The sequence below is a fragment of the Paramisgurnus dabryanus genome, chromosome 24, assembly GCF_030506205.2.
Source record: "Paramisgurnus dabryanus chromosome 24, PD_genome_1.1, whole genome shotgun sequence".
Taxonomy (NCBI): domain Eukaryota; kingdom Metazoa; phylum Chordata; class Actinopteri; order Cypriniformes; family Cobitidae; genus Paramisgurnus; species Paramisgurnus dabryanus.
This window is the reverse complement of record NC_133360.1, coordinates 13,315,577-13,330,372: the sequence shown is the minus strand read 5'-3', so window position 1 is coordinate 13,330,372 and position 14,796 is coordinate 13,315,577. Positions and strand designations below refer to the sequence as shown.

General features: G+C 36.2%; 1 long non-coding RNA gene across 1 annotated transcript; it reads right to left on the bottom strand.

The window, feature by feature from the left end:
• Nucleotides 1-4,247: 4,247 nt before the first annotated feature.
• On the bottom strand, nt 4,248-13,602 carry LOC135721763 (uncharacterized). The gene is made up of 4 exons (XR_010521559.1): nt 13,450-13,602; nt 12,933-13,056; nt 4,604-4,830; nt 4,248-4,504 (listed from the first exon to the last, which is right to left on the bottom strand). It is a non-coding gene; the product is annotated as an uncharacterized lncRNA (long non-coding RNA).
• Nucleotides 13,603-14,796: the final 1,194 nt, after the last annotated feature.

Here is a 14,796-nt window from a genome sequence, read left to right as displayed (position 1 = left end):
ACGTGGACAAAACTGTAAAATGTGCGAGTATAGCCCTGCACGGGCCTGAAATCTAGGCCCTCACCCGGCCCTGGCCCGAGATGCTTAAAGAGTAACTAAACCCTAAACCAACTTTTTTTAGTTAATGATCTGTAAGAATGATGCTTTATTAGTGCTGTTGATTGATTTTAGTAAGTTTTTTGACATTTGGATATAAAGTGTTTCAATACTACAATATATGGTGTAAAAACGTCTGAGTGCTGCCCTCTTCAGGTTGAACGGTGGGAACTGCAGTTGAATTTTCCTATTGGATGTTGGGTCCAAAAAATGACTCGTGACGTAAGCAGGTTCAAGCTCACCACGCCCTTGTTACGATCTCACCACACACTTGGTACGAGCAAGTTCGTCCCCTCTACCTCCGTTTGGGTCTGCCCACTTTTCTTGCATTTTTCAAATATTGCAGTGGGTGGAGTCAGGCTCTGACCAGGGGTTTAGTTACACTTTAAGCCCTAGCATTCTTCTTGCTAAAGAATGCTTCCCCGAGTATTTTGCCAGGCCACATTATATACACAGACGAGACTAAGAACCCCAAATTAGGATTTGGTGGGTCAGGTTCTCGTGACCAAAGGCACCAAATGGGATTGTTAGGCATCTGTAAACTAAATCTCCTTGAGGAACACACACCTCTCGCAAAAGTTCTTATATTTGGTACACTTTATCTTACAATAACAGAAATGAGACCTTTTTACCCATCGCACAATGACCTTTAAAATGATACCACACATGAATATAAAATTGCAATCTCAGAAAAACATATATACATAAGATCATATATACTCTAAAGATACCCAATGATCTGAGCCTGAAGGCTTGGGGGTAGATGTAGGCTAAGAGAATTTGAGCTGAAGAGATCAAAGGCATCGAATGCATATCAACAGTTTAACATCCGGCCTTACAAGATCTGGAGAATTTCGCAATCACTGAAGTAAACAGTGAACTTTTAGCCATGTTACACTGAACCCTTTCTTCGTGCTGACGTGCTTTTATGCACTGACTCTGTTTCACGGTTGGGATGGTGAGCTATATGTACGTGCTGTGAACATTAAATCATTCAAATACTTTTAGGTCCAAGCTAATTTTACTTTAATGGCTAACTGGTCTTGCAGTGGCTGATTATCATAAATTTTTTAACAATAGCTGAAAGTTTTATTGAACAAATCAGAGAAATGCATAGATGCAAAAAGTGTGAAACCTCCCTGTTTCAGCAGTGCTTTTTCAAACCTACTACTTGAAAAACTTTCAGAAAAGGGGCATTGTTAACTGGAGGTAAGGTGGGAGGGTAGAGTACACGAGCCACAACTCTTAACAACGAGTGATGACGCAAATGATACTTTACATGCATAAATACTGCGACAGCTAGTGCAAATAATGGCGCAATGATTGGATAAGACTGGTCCTTTCTTATGAATAATGCTCAAAAATCAGTGACGTGCATTCTGTAAAAAAAACTGCAGCATAAAGTTAAAAACAACTTGGTTTTGCAAGTAAATTCAACCTACTATTGTAAATTTGGACCTGTGATAAGTTGACTTAACTTATAAAAACAAGTTGAAATTGTTTAACTTAATTTTTAAGTTATATTATGACGTTGCTTCAACTGAACTTTTCAAACCGAAAGAACAGAATGATCCAAAAAGGTGCAAAAATAATACATCTCAAAACAATAATACATCCCAAAAAAGGTGTTGTGGATCTTCATGACCCTTTAAATGTATTGACATGCTATATAAGGATTAGCAGTGTTGGCAACTTTTTCTATCTGCTGTGCATAAACGTTGTATTCATTTAGAGATATTTAAAGTTTCATTCATTCAACTTTGTCATTCATTCGTCGTTTGAACCATGTTGGTTTAACAACATAGTTGATGATGCCACGTGGAAGGTGGAGTACTAATTAATCTGTGCAAATCGATTTAATGTCAGATTATTGCTGTAAATAGCGTAAATTGGATCGAAAGAGTGATTTTGTTATCGTGATTTAGTTATCTGTTGTTTTATTTCAAAATATTGAATTAATGCGCAAGTTCCCTCTTACATCACTTCTCCAAGGGATTCCCCAGGGTCTTAAAGCTCGTAGATCTACGCACATGCGCAGTGTTCAAATACAGTGCTTTAATTCTGTAAAATATTTAAAATGATGGATATAGAATACATTACAAGTTTTTTGCTTATTTTGTTCAAAAGCATTATCAACGTAAGTCTACATATTATAATAAGAAGGAACCATGCTTCTAACCAGAAGTTAAGAGCTGTCATTCAAACCACACAAGTTTGCAGTGATGCAGCTTGAATGTTTGTTTGAACTATGGTTTCGGGGAAACACCAAATTGTTGAACTTTGTCAGTAACGAAACTTATGACAGACAGTAGTTGGCTAATGATGCTTTTAGGAAACGCACCCCTGGTCTTTTGTTCTCTGTGGACTTTTGGTTTGTATTTTCCTGTCTGTTGTCCATGTTTGTAGTTCTTTGTAGATCTTTTGTTGATTGTCCCCCAGGTGTGTTTTGTTTGCTTGTTATCCCCTGTGTATATATAGCCCCAGTATCCCCCCCAAAAAGGAAAAATATACAAATGTGAGAGGATTTTGATATTGTAAATTTAAAATAAATTTGTATTTATATTAATATGTATACATTATCTGAAAGCTAAATAAATAAACTTTCAATTGATGTATAGTTTGTCAGGATGGGACAATATTTGACTGACATACAACTATTTGGAAATCTGGAATATATTTTGCTGTTTGCTATAGATATACCTGTGCTGGTTTTGTGGTCCAGGGTCACATTAGGGCAGGAGTGGGGAACCCTGGGTCCTGGAGGGCCACTGTCCTGCAGAGTTTAGTTCAAACCCTAATCAAACACACCTGAATTTAATTTCCACTGAAGACTTGAATTTGATTTTTCAGGTGTGTTTAATTAAGGTTGGAACAAAACTCTGCAGGACAGTGGCCCTCCAGGACCAGGGTTCCCCACCCCTGCATTAGGGTCTCTGACTAAAAACAAGATATCAGTTTTGCTATATTGAATGCAAAAACTTTGTAGCTCAATATCTCAAAACTACTCAGAACGTATAGGACCTTATAATATTAACGCGGCGGTGTGTTTAAAAACTGCTTGTTGAGTTTTGGTGAAAGTAAAGGAAATCCCCTTACAATTGGCATCAGCCAATAAATGTTTTACCTCTTTATCATGAAGCTTTTTAGCGCTGCCTGTCTTCGTTGGTTTGTCCAACAGGCAAATCTAAGGCATCATAACATGAAGATAAAGGTAGAAATGTCAGCATACACTGAATTCAGATCAGTTTATTTAATTTCTAACAGCATTTAAGAGGAAGTGTATGATCAGCTATTGCTTATCTATCCTAACAGGGCTGTGTTAGATTGAGATCAGGTGCTTTTGTCAACCCTTGAGGTGTACAGTGAACTTTTAGTCTTGTGAAACTGACCCTCTTCACTGTGCTGATATGCTTTTTATGCATTGATGCTGTTTTATTGTTGTGATGCTGTGTTTTTGCTAATAGCATTAAATCAATCAAATTATTTTAGGTCAAGCTAATTTACTTTTATGGCAAATCACTTTCTCGCTATTATTGAATTATTGATCAGGTTTTATTGAGAAAATCCAACCATATCAGTTTATTTAGATGTGTAGATGCAAAAAAAGTCTCTTCTGTGTGGGAAAATGTGCATCTTGTGAATATTGAGATAAACTCAATTTAAAATCATTGTCTTACTGCATGAGGATTGCTAATTACTTTTTCTTTCAGCTATGCATGCTTTATGAATTCATTTATTTATGAGATTGGTTAATGTGGTTGATGCAAAAACCCAGAAGCAAATCATTGGAAACTTTCAAAAGAATTCAAGAATACTTCACTAAAAATTCAACAGGTCCTCTAGATTGAAGTTGGGTTGTGTTGCTGAAAGAGCATCAAAATCTCTTGCATAAACTCTGGAGTTAATGTAATTGTTTTATAACATATCAGTACTTTACTGCAGTATCAGTTATTAAATTAGTTTGTCATTGGTTGGATATTGATAGTTTAAGCTGTTTATTTTCCATTTATTTTAATCAGTGGTATAAACTTTTACCACAAGGTGACAGTTGTGGCCTGCTGTGAACATTTGCAATTCAACTACTGTAGATCATGAAGATTGTAACTGTGGAAATCATTTTAACAGACTTATGCAATGCTAAGGGCTTGTCTTTATTTTAATCTAGTACATTAAATTGCAGATGAAGAGCTTTCATAAATCAGAAATGCCTTAAAAACAAACATGTTGAGTTTATCCAGCTTTGCCTTCCATGGTTTGTGCTGCATTAAAGAGATACATTTATGGTTTCATGAATCCATGGAAGGTAGTGAGAGATTTTAGTATACATTGTAAGGTAGCTTGTATTCATATAGTAAGACACAATGCTCACTGCTTCATTTCCACAAATAAGTGGACTGCCAGAGTCTCCCTGTAAGGAAAATTGTGGTTTAGTTAGCCATAAATTAAAATACAATAACAATATAATCATTAGATTTTTCTATTTAACAGAATTAGTTGAAATAAATACCCCTGCTGGCCCGGCATCTTCCTTCGTGCATAAAGTGTGAGGTGTGCTACAATTTTTAGAGTCTAAAAGAGTCAAGTTCACTTCTCTCAGGACGCTTGATGGAGTCGTCTCATTGTATTTCGTCCGGCCCCAACCCATTGCCATGCAGTTACTTGAGATTTCCTCTTTGTAAGTATTTGGCAGGGCAATGATATTCACAGTCTTGTTCAGAGGTGCTGTTTTTTAAGCTAAATGGGAAGACATGTAAAGATGCTTGAGTAGATGCTCCATATGTGGGTTTTTTTTATTTTTTTTTTAAAAAAGGTTATAAATTGCACATACTAATGCATATCAAAATTGATTAGTTTGGTTTGGTTTTAACATTTATAAAGCACACATAAATACAACCAACACTATGTCACGAGAAATCGTACATATTTTATGAATTCGTCCCCTAGGAATTATAAGGTTCTATCTAACATATTTGTCAAAATTGAGTTATTCACATATTTTTACTCTGTGACAACTTATTTACATTATGTGATGTTTTATTTTAAGTTTTGTACATTTTGGGACGTTTTATTAAAAAAACAAAAAGGTTCTATCTACAAAATCGAACTCTAACTTGGCTCTATAAGGTTCTACCTGCGTGAGCTAATCGGCACTTCGAATGCACAGAAGGGGACCAATCAGGATCAACTTTATGGGGTGGTTTCTCAGACAGGGATTAGCCTAAGCCAGAACTAGAACTTAGTTTCATTAGAAAATATTTAACAAACATGCCTTACTAAAACTATTACTTGTGTGCATTTTGAGGCTAAACAAAGGGCACTGATGTATTTTAAGATATGTCAGTGCAAGTTGTTTTCAGTTTTGACAGCTCTTACATTTATTTTATTCTAGGACTAGTCTAATCCCTGTCTGTGAAACTGTCCCTGTATGTGGTGTTGCCGGCTTTGTCCTTGACGACAGGAAAAATCACAGACACACAATATCTGTGAGGATTATGGCACGCAACGCAAAGTTTTTAAGAAACCTTAAGATCGACAGCCCGAATTTTAGGCAAGTTCACCCTACTGTAAAATCCAGCTTAAGCTGGTGATATGGTTTTAGCTGGTCTCTCAGCTTGGTTTTTGCTGGTATTGCTGGTATAGCAAGCGAAAGGGGTATAAACGGAGGTCGGAGCCAGCTGCAAATGGGTGGGTTAGCAGCAAGTGGGTGGAGCTTTAGCCGCAAGTGGGCTGTACAAACTTCCAGAGGATTCACCACCGTCCAATTTGAAGCGTAAACTCCTCCTACTTGCACATTTCTGAAATCCCTCCTACTTGCGGCATAAACTCCTCCCACTTGCGGCATAAGGTCCTCCCACCTGCAGTCTCCGGGCTGCAGCGATATATACTTGTAGCAAGCTGGTCTAGCTGTGTTTTGGTCACTTTTTAGGCTGGTCTAGCTGTGTTTTGATCATTTTTTAAGCTGGTCTAGCTGTGTTTTGGTCACTTTTTAAGCTGGTCTAGCTGTGTTTTGGTCACTTTTTAAGATGGTCTAGCTGTGTTTTGGCCACTTTTTAAGCTGGTCTAGCTGTGTTTTGGCCACTTTTTAAGCTGATCTAGCTGTGTTTTGGTCACTTTTTAAGCTGGTCTAGCTGTGTTTTGGTCATTTTTGAAGCTGGTCTAGCTGTGTTTTGGCCACTTTTTAAGCTGGTCTAGCTGTGTTTTGGTCACTTTTTAAGATGGTCTAGCTGTGTTTTGGCCACTTTTTAAGCTGGTCTAGCTGTGTTTTGGCCACTTTTTAAGCTGATCTAGCTGTGTTTTGGTCACTTTTTAAGCTGGTCTAGCTGTGTTTTGGTCATTTTTGAAGCTGGTCTAGCTGTGTTTTGGCCACTTTTTAAGCTGGTCTAGCTGTATTTTGGTCACTTTTTAAGCTGGTCTAGCTGTGTTTTGGTCACTTTTTAAGCTGGTCTAGTTGTGTTTTGGTCACTTTTTAAGCTGGTCTAGCTGTGTTTTGGTCACTTTTTAAGTTGGTCTGGAAGACCAGCTGACCCACCAGCTTGACCAGCTTTGCCAGGCTGGTTGGACCAGCTTACACCAGCTACTGCCACCTCAAACCAGCTAAAACCAGCTACCAGCTTATGCTGGTCTTTGCTGGATTTTTCAGTAGGGGCAGTCTTTTTTTTGAGGTCTTGCTGAGGAGATTGTTTTCATAGTTAGACACCACACTAGCCAGAAGTGCTAGCTTCTTAGTTCCTAATATTAAGAGGCAAGTACTAAGATAAAAAATACAGAAAAAACGAACTAACCTATCCTACCCAAAAAAAGTGTGTTTACAGTAAGTTATGATAGTTATGTCAAAATGTAAACATGTGAAAGATTGTTAAAGCAGTTACCTCAGTATTAAAATGATTTCAGAATGATTGTAGCCTGTAGCTGCTCAATCCTACTGAAAAATCCAGCAAAGACCAGCATAAGCTGGTAGCTGGTTTTAGCTGGTTTAAGGTGGCAGTAGCTAAGTCCAGCTAAACCAGCTTAAAAAGTGACAAAAACACAGCTAGACTAGCTTACTACACCAGCAATACCTGCTAAAACCAAGCTGGGAGACCTGCTAAAACCAAGTTTTGAGACCAGCTCATGCTGGTCTTAGCTGGATTTTTCAGTAGGGAATGGTATAACATGCTAAAACAAAATTGTCTATTTTTTAATGAACCCGACATATACAGGAGGATGGCAGAGAAACTGAGGCAGAAGAGGGAAGAAGCAATGGTGTAAAGGAGCAATGTAAAATCAGACTTTTAGAGATAAAAGTGCTAAAATAAAAATATAAAATGTCATAGAAAGGATTAAAATGTTACTTTCTAACACATGTTAAAAAATTGTTACAACATTAATTTTATATTTAATGTTTAAATAATGTTTTGGCAGATAGAACCTTATAATTCTTAGTGAAAAGTGTTGTTTTAGAATTAGAAGGTTCTATCTGCATTTGACCCCTTCCAAAAATTCACATTTAGAAATTTGAGAGGATTTTGATATTGTATATTTAGAATGCATTTAGGGTCCCTGTTATTTTCATGTTTGAAAGAAACTTCTTCCCCATGTAAGTTTTCCTATATGTAATGCAAAAACTTTGAAGCTCAATATCTCAAAACTGCTCAGAACGCAGATAGAACCTTATAATTCCAAGGGGACGAATTGTCTAATTCGTATCAATTCATATGACCACATTTGCAAGTTTTGATACGATTTGCCTTGACCCCTGTGACGTTGGAGTTAGGTGCGGGGTTAGGGGTTCGTTTTTTTTTTCTTCATGGGAATCGTACGATTTTGCACGATTAACTTCGTATGAATCGATATGAATTAGCCAACTTGTAAAATCTGTATGATTTCTGGAGAGATCAGGCTATTACAAATACTGTTGCCCAAGGTGTGCTGTACATAGAATAAAAGTAAAAACAATTATCACACATAAAGCACAATTCATTAACATCCATTATTACACAATAGAGTTGAAAGCCTTTCGTAATATATACGTTTTAAACCCTGTTTACAACTAAATATTGTTAAAGCTGCTCTCATATGCGAAGGTAAGAGATTTCATAGTCTCAATGCAAGCTCGAACTGATTTTGCCAAGTGAGAGACATATTGTGTTGAACCAAGGACAACATTTTTCTAAATAAAACCTAAACCCATCCCAAACCCCAACCATAACCAAACCCTAAAATCAGAGGGACATGATAAGTGAAAAACAATGGTCTAGAAACAGCTAATCCTGGTTGTAAGCTTAAACTGAAAACAAACTGTAAACTTATTTCTGAAATCTGATTGGTTGATTGAAATGTCTTCCCAGGGTCAACATAATGTTACCCTGAGGATATCAATCGCTTGGCAAACGTTTTAATTTGGACCTAAGAACAATTAGAAGCAGCCAATCAGAGGAAGAGATATATTAGGCATGTGCCATTTAAAAAGGTCTGCAAGCCAGTATGAAGGTGCCAGCCCATTTAATGATTTAAAAACCATGTTGAACCATATGTGGTGCTATAGTGGTGTTATATCACCCCGTATATGGTCCTTCAGTGCAATATAGCACTTAAAATGGTTCCTCTATAATTACGAGCTTTTAGTGCTATTTAGTACCAATTTTTTTATAGTGTACTCAAGCCTTGAAAAAATGAAGACAATATCTAAAATTCTCAGGTAGAAAAATCTGAATTTAAAAACAGCATTGATTTGCTTATCAAATTTAAAAACTTTCTCAAATAAAACAACCAGATCTTTCACCATGAATTTGTTATATGAGGCCAAAGAGCCAAGATTAACACTATCATTCAGCCCCAAAATAATAATCTGTCATTTAATGAATTTTTTTTTTTTTAAAGACATCCACATTATCTTTCCTAAAGATAGACCTGGCATTCATAAAGAAAAATGCAATAGAGCAAGAATGGGACCCAGGTGAGAGACGCTTATAAAGGACGATAAAGATTCCCCAACTTTTAGAGCAAAGCTCCTATTTGACAGATAAGACTTATCTGCAGAATCAACTTAAAATACTCGCATCATTAATAATCATACACTTACGTGTTTGACATCATTTGAAACTGTGAAATGTCCTCTTTAATTAGTGTACATTCACAATAACAAGAGATCTTTGTGTTTTTGTCAAATAAAGAAAATAAACAGGGTGTGCATTCAGACATTTCTGTCTCTGCCAGCTGTCTCTCAAAACACGTTACAAAAATCAGTTGAAACTCCGCGAATACTCGTCACACAAACATGATATACATATCCAAAGAAAGCCTGAAATGTCTACTTTTAAACAAGCTAATTATAATTGAAAACAAATATTGCCTGTTTCTATAATCTGCATTGATGTAAAGATATTCCTTTTTTTTTGACTGACTTCATTATCTTTAATGCGGTCACGCCCACAGGTGGTACACGCTGTTGACATGGTAATGAGGAGCAGCTTACACATAACAAACCGAAGAAGTAAAGTTTATTCAGATTTAAAGACTTTACCGCATGTTTAGATTATAAACTTTATACACACACGTGAGGAAGATCTTATGTCTGGACATTGAGGAAGAGAAGCATTTATCTTTAACGTTACCTAAGAAGAACAATGGAGGACACAGGAGGAGGATATTTAAAGTAAGTAACAGTTCATTTGTACCATTTATATTTGCTATCATGTAATATATGCTTATGGCTTCGGATTGAAAAACTTTCGCATTGTTTACAAACGAGGACGCGTGATCTCACATAATGGCGGATTTCACTGTTACATGCTGTAGAGTGTTAAACAGAGTTATTATATCCTTAATGGCAACTTTCAGTAAGGCTGCACTGCTGTATCTTTTAAGTGTGTGCTGTAATATGATTCCATGTTTACATGCTTATTTACAAACGAGTACGGGTGACCTCCTGTAATGGCGGATATCTGTTACATGTTGTACAGTGTTAGATACAGTTATTCACTTTCGTATCCTTCATGGCAACTTTGATTAATGCTGCACTGCGGGATCTGCTGTAATATGATTCCATTTTGTTTACATGCAATGCAATTCCACACATTGCGCTTTACACACGACACTATTTTTATGAGCGCAGCGTTGTTTACACGGAGACGCGAGATCGCGCACATGGACACCATATGCGATGTGTAAAGTTCATACGCGCTTACAGAAATGCGTTATAAACAGAAGCTAGACGATAAGGGGATTGGCATCTGAAAACAGTCATCTGAAAACAGCTTTTTATAGAACTAATCACTGCAGATGTTTATCTGAGATACTAATTTAGTTTATGTACATGATAGTTTATCTGAATGTAGTGCTATGCTATCAGTGATAATTACCCATCAGTTATGTATGTAAGGGTATTTCTGTGGACAATTTATGCTAACAGCTGTTTATAACTTTCTTACAGGTCTGCATCCCTCTCATCAGTACAAAACTATAAAGTGGAAAAACATATTCACACTTTTTGGACATAAAGTTATATCCACACATGAGCCACATGAGCAGCTCTGTTGTGTTTAAGTTTCTTAGATTATACAAGTTAAGTTTTTGAATAGGGTTTGTTTCCAAATAAACAGAAAATGTCCTACTGACCTTTATTTCTATTTTGATTATATTGTTAATAAACCTCAAACAAACAAGTATACATTTGTCCTCACATTCTTTACTGTAGTTCCCTCTCACATTACTGCCTCATTATGCAGCTCATTATGCAGCTCATTATGCAAGCCTTTGTTTGCTAGCTGTCAATCAATCCTTCTCGTATACGGCCCCTCTAAACAAAAAGTGTCTTACAATTTCTAAATCAATATATTGTTTTATGTGAATGAGTAAGCAAAATGATTTTCACATAATTTTAAAGAAAAAACTAGACTACTAGATTCTGTTTTGAGAAGTCTTGTTAAAACATGTTTAGTATGGGTTTTGTGGACTTATATCAGCGACTTAAAAATGTTGCTTTTTCAAAAAACACGCATAAACATTTTTCTCTCAAAAATACAAACATGTGCATACATGTAAGCTCATATAATATTTTAGCCAAGTTTGTGAAGAACACAGTGGTATGAGACACTTGCCATTATTATGTTTTAAAACAACTGAAAAAAGATGAAATGTAAGAGCATGTCACAACCTCTGCCAGTGTCCTAAAATGGTTGGACCCCAGAGGGTTAAACCACTGTAGAGTCACTTCTTGAATGACTACATACTGCTCAAGATGAGAGATCAAGATCGTGTGGTCAACAGTATCAAATGCCGCACTAAGATATAATAAAACTAGAATTGCAGAAGCACCAAAGTCAACCGTTAACAAAAGATCATTATAAACTTTTAAATGTGCCGATTCAGAACTGTGTTTTACTCTAAAACCTGACTGGAAAACATCAACTACTAAGTTTTTCTCTGAAAAGGTCTTTAATTTGATAAAAACTTGAAAAGAAGGCAATTTCGAAAATCGGTCTAAAATTGGAACAAACTGAAGGATCCAGGTTAGATAACAGGCTGCACTATTGCATGTTGAAAATAAGCAGGCACAGAGTCTGATACTAAGCAACAATTTATTATAGCCAAAATGCTCGGGCCGATAACATGAAAAGCCTGTTTAAAATTTGAGTAGGAATAATATCTCAAGGGCAGGCTATAAACATCCAACGCTATCTCATGCGAATTTGTACATATTTAACGAGTTGGCTAATTTGTATTAATTCATACGACCACATTCGTAAGTTTTTGTACAATTTGCCTCGACCCCTGTGATGTTGGGGTTAGGTTCAACGATAAAGGTTTGGTTTCGTTGTTGTTGTTGTTTTTTTCATGAGAATCGTACATTTTTGGATTAACTTCGTATGAATTCATACGAATTAGCCAACTCGTAAAATATGTACGAATTCTCATGAGATCAGGCTGGAACATCAAATGTTTAACAATCTATGTATGTATTATACACAGTAGTTTTTTTTTTTTTTTTTTTTTTTTTTGCTTATCTACTTATTTTTGTCGGGTGGGGTGGGAAATTCTGTAACCATTCTGTATATTCTGAATTGTTCTTTGGGGATTTTATAACAAAAATTAATAAATACAGAGTTTAAATTTTTTTTTAACAATCTCCGAGAAACAGTCTCAAACTGATTAAAAATGGCCAAGCAATAGAGACAGAGCGCAGTTATGCAAATTTGAAAAACACGCCCACCGGGAGGGAAAACAATCCAACCGTCTCCATTGACTTTGTATTGCGAGAGGCTGCCTCCTTGTCATTTCTGGCTTATAACAAAAAACAAATAATGCCTAAAAGCTGCTGTGAGACAATACAGCTAACAAGCCAAAGAGCCCAGAAATAAGTTTTTATAAGCTGTCGAGCAGTAAAACCCAACCTTTAAGGAGAAAAGTTCTACTAATAGGAGTACTATGAAAAGTTGCCTGTTTTCCACTTTTGTGTCTTTAAACGCTCGTTTTTTGAGGTCGACATCTTATAAAAACTTATTTCTGGGTTCTTTGGCTTGTTAGCTGTACATATTGTCACACAGCAGCTTTTAGGCATTATTCTGTTTTTTGTTATAAGCCAGAAATGACAAGGAGGCAGCCTCTCGCAATACAAAGTCAATGGAGAAGGTTGGATTGTTTTCCCCCCCGGTGGGCGTGGTTTTCAGGTTATGACGCGCTGCGCTCTGTCTCTATGCAGATGAAGCCGATGGATCATAATCTGGTAGTTCAATCGATGATCTAGTATCTTCAATCTTCTTAATAAAATGTTTTTAAAAAATGACACATTTGTAAGGGAGCATTATGACAAACTGAAACATGTGCTGCTAAAATAAATTTAGTAGACAAAGACAAACCTTTAGTAGCATGATGTCATCACCTTGCTTTTTGTTCACAAAACCTTTATGTGGAAAGGCAACAACCTCTATACCCTCAGGTAAATGATTTGTGTCATCAACACCCAAATACACCATGAGATGTCTAAAGCAAACAAAATAAACTAAATGTTAAAAGAATGTCACTATTTCAACCCTACAGAAAAGATAAGTTACACAATTACTACACAATTAGTTTGACAATACTGTTGTTGCATTATGCATATGTACAAATATACATTCATCAGCCACTTTATTACTGTATGAGTGTATGATACTGTAGCTTAATCATAGTTATTACATGGTTATTACATGTGTAAATGCATTGATGGTGATGATTCTGTTATCAATACCTCAATTTACTTACATTATAGTATACATAATAGAAAAATCATACTTTTGAATGTTGAACTAAGCTTTTATAGTTAAATATAGTAAAGTATTAAGATTATAATGATGTCACCTTTTGATACGACTGATATTATATTATTTTACTCACTTTTTATTACAGTGGGCTGCCGTCATCACGAAATCTTCTCTTAACAAAAATCCACCACATGCTGAATGTGTTTGTGAGTCACGAATGTAGACCATGTATGGGCGGCTGTGTGGAATGGACACCTTACCGCCAACGATCCCATGATCCATGCTGGCACCTAAAGAGAGATTGACAAAACCTCTGGTGATGTTTTTATTTGTGTTAATACAAACAACATGTGATAATAAGACGGTTTGCATTGGAAAAACAGATTCAGTGTATTTTCTCCTATTATAAAAACTTATTATCTACTGTTATTAGTGTAGTCTGATATGAAGTCTTTACCTGGGGTGCAGGAGTGCAGCAGTAGCAGTGTAGTTATAAACCAAAAGATGCTCATTGAAGTCACTGTTCAGTCCAGCGATGTGTGAAGCACAGTGAAGTCGTCTTCTGATTTAAATACTGGGTCAGGGGACTCATACAAGGAAGATATAACCACACATTTTACCATGCACGTAATTCATATTAGTTTATCTAATATATCGGCATTTAGAAGGAAGTGTTGATCATAAAGTTTTGCAGAATCATCATCATGTAACCACAGTTTGGTGATAAGATAAAAATACATGCATGGGAAAAACATCTTTAAGTTTCAGCCATAGGTTTGTAAAGTATATGTCAGTAGCAGACATCAGTGTCATGCACAGATAAATTCAGCAATGACTTTATTCAGATTTTCTCACAATACTTAATGCACACATCAGATTGATTTTCTCAAGGCATGAATTTAACAAAGTGCTGAAAACATTGCCAAGACGTTCTGATCCATATCGACAGTTGGACGTTCATGTTATAAATCTGACATTTCTTCACAGAGTGAAGTGCTTTGTTAGATTGAGATCTGGTGTTTTTTGTGGTCACTGAGGTACAAAGTGAACTTTAAGTCATATGAAACTGAACCTCTTCGCCAACATGGTCTTCTTTGCTTTTGTTTCATGTTTGTGATGTTGAGGTGTATATTTGCTGATAGAATTAAATCTATTAATTTTAAATTGTATTTGTTGAAACCTAATTTTACCTTTTTTTTCTAATTGGGCTTGCAGTTTGTGATTATCAAACTTATGGACCAATAGCGTAAGGTTTTACTGAACACATCCTGGCATCAATGGGCAATCTTAGTGTTTAGACCAAGCGTGCCGCACAAACCCTGAAAAGTGAAAGCAAAACATCTCGATCGCCCCCCATTGACTGGTCCCAGTATAGGTCATAAACCCCGCCTCCCCCATGTTATTCAATGGGACTTGAGACCAACTAAACAATTTAATTACACTTCAATTATCTTTTTTCCGAAGCTGGTGTCTGTCGTTT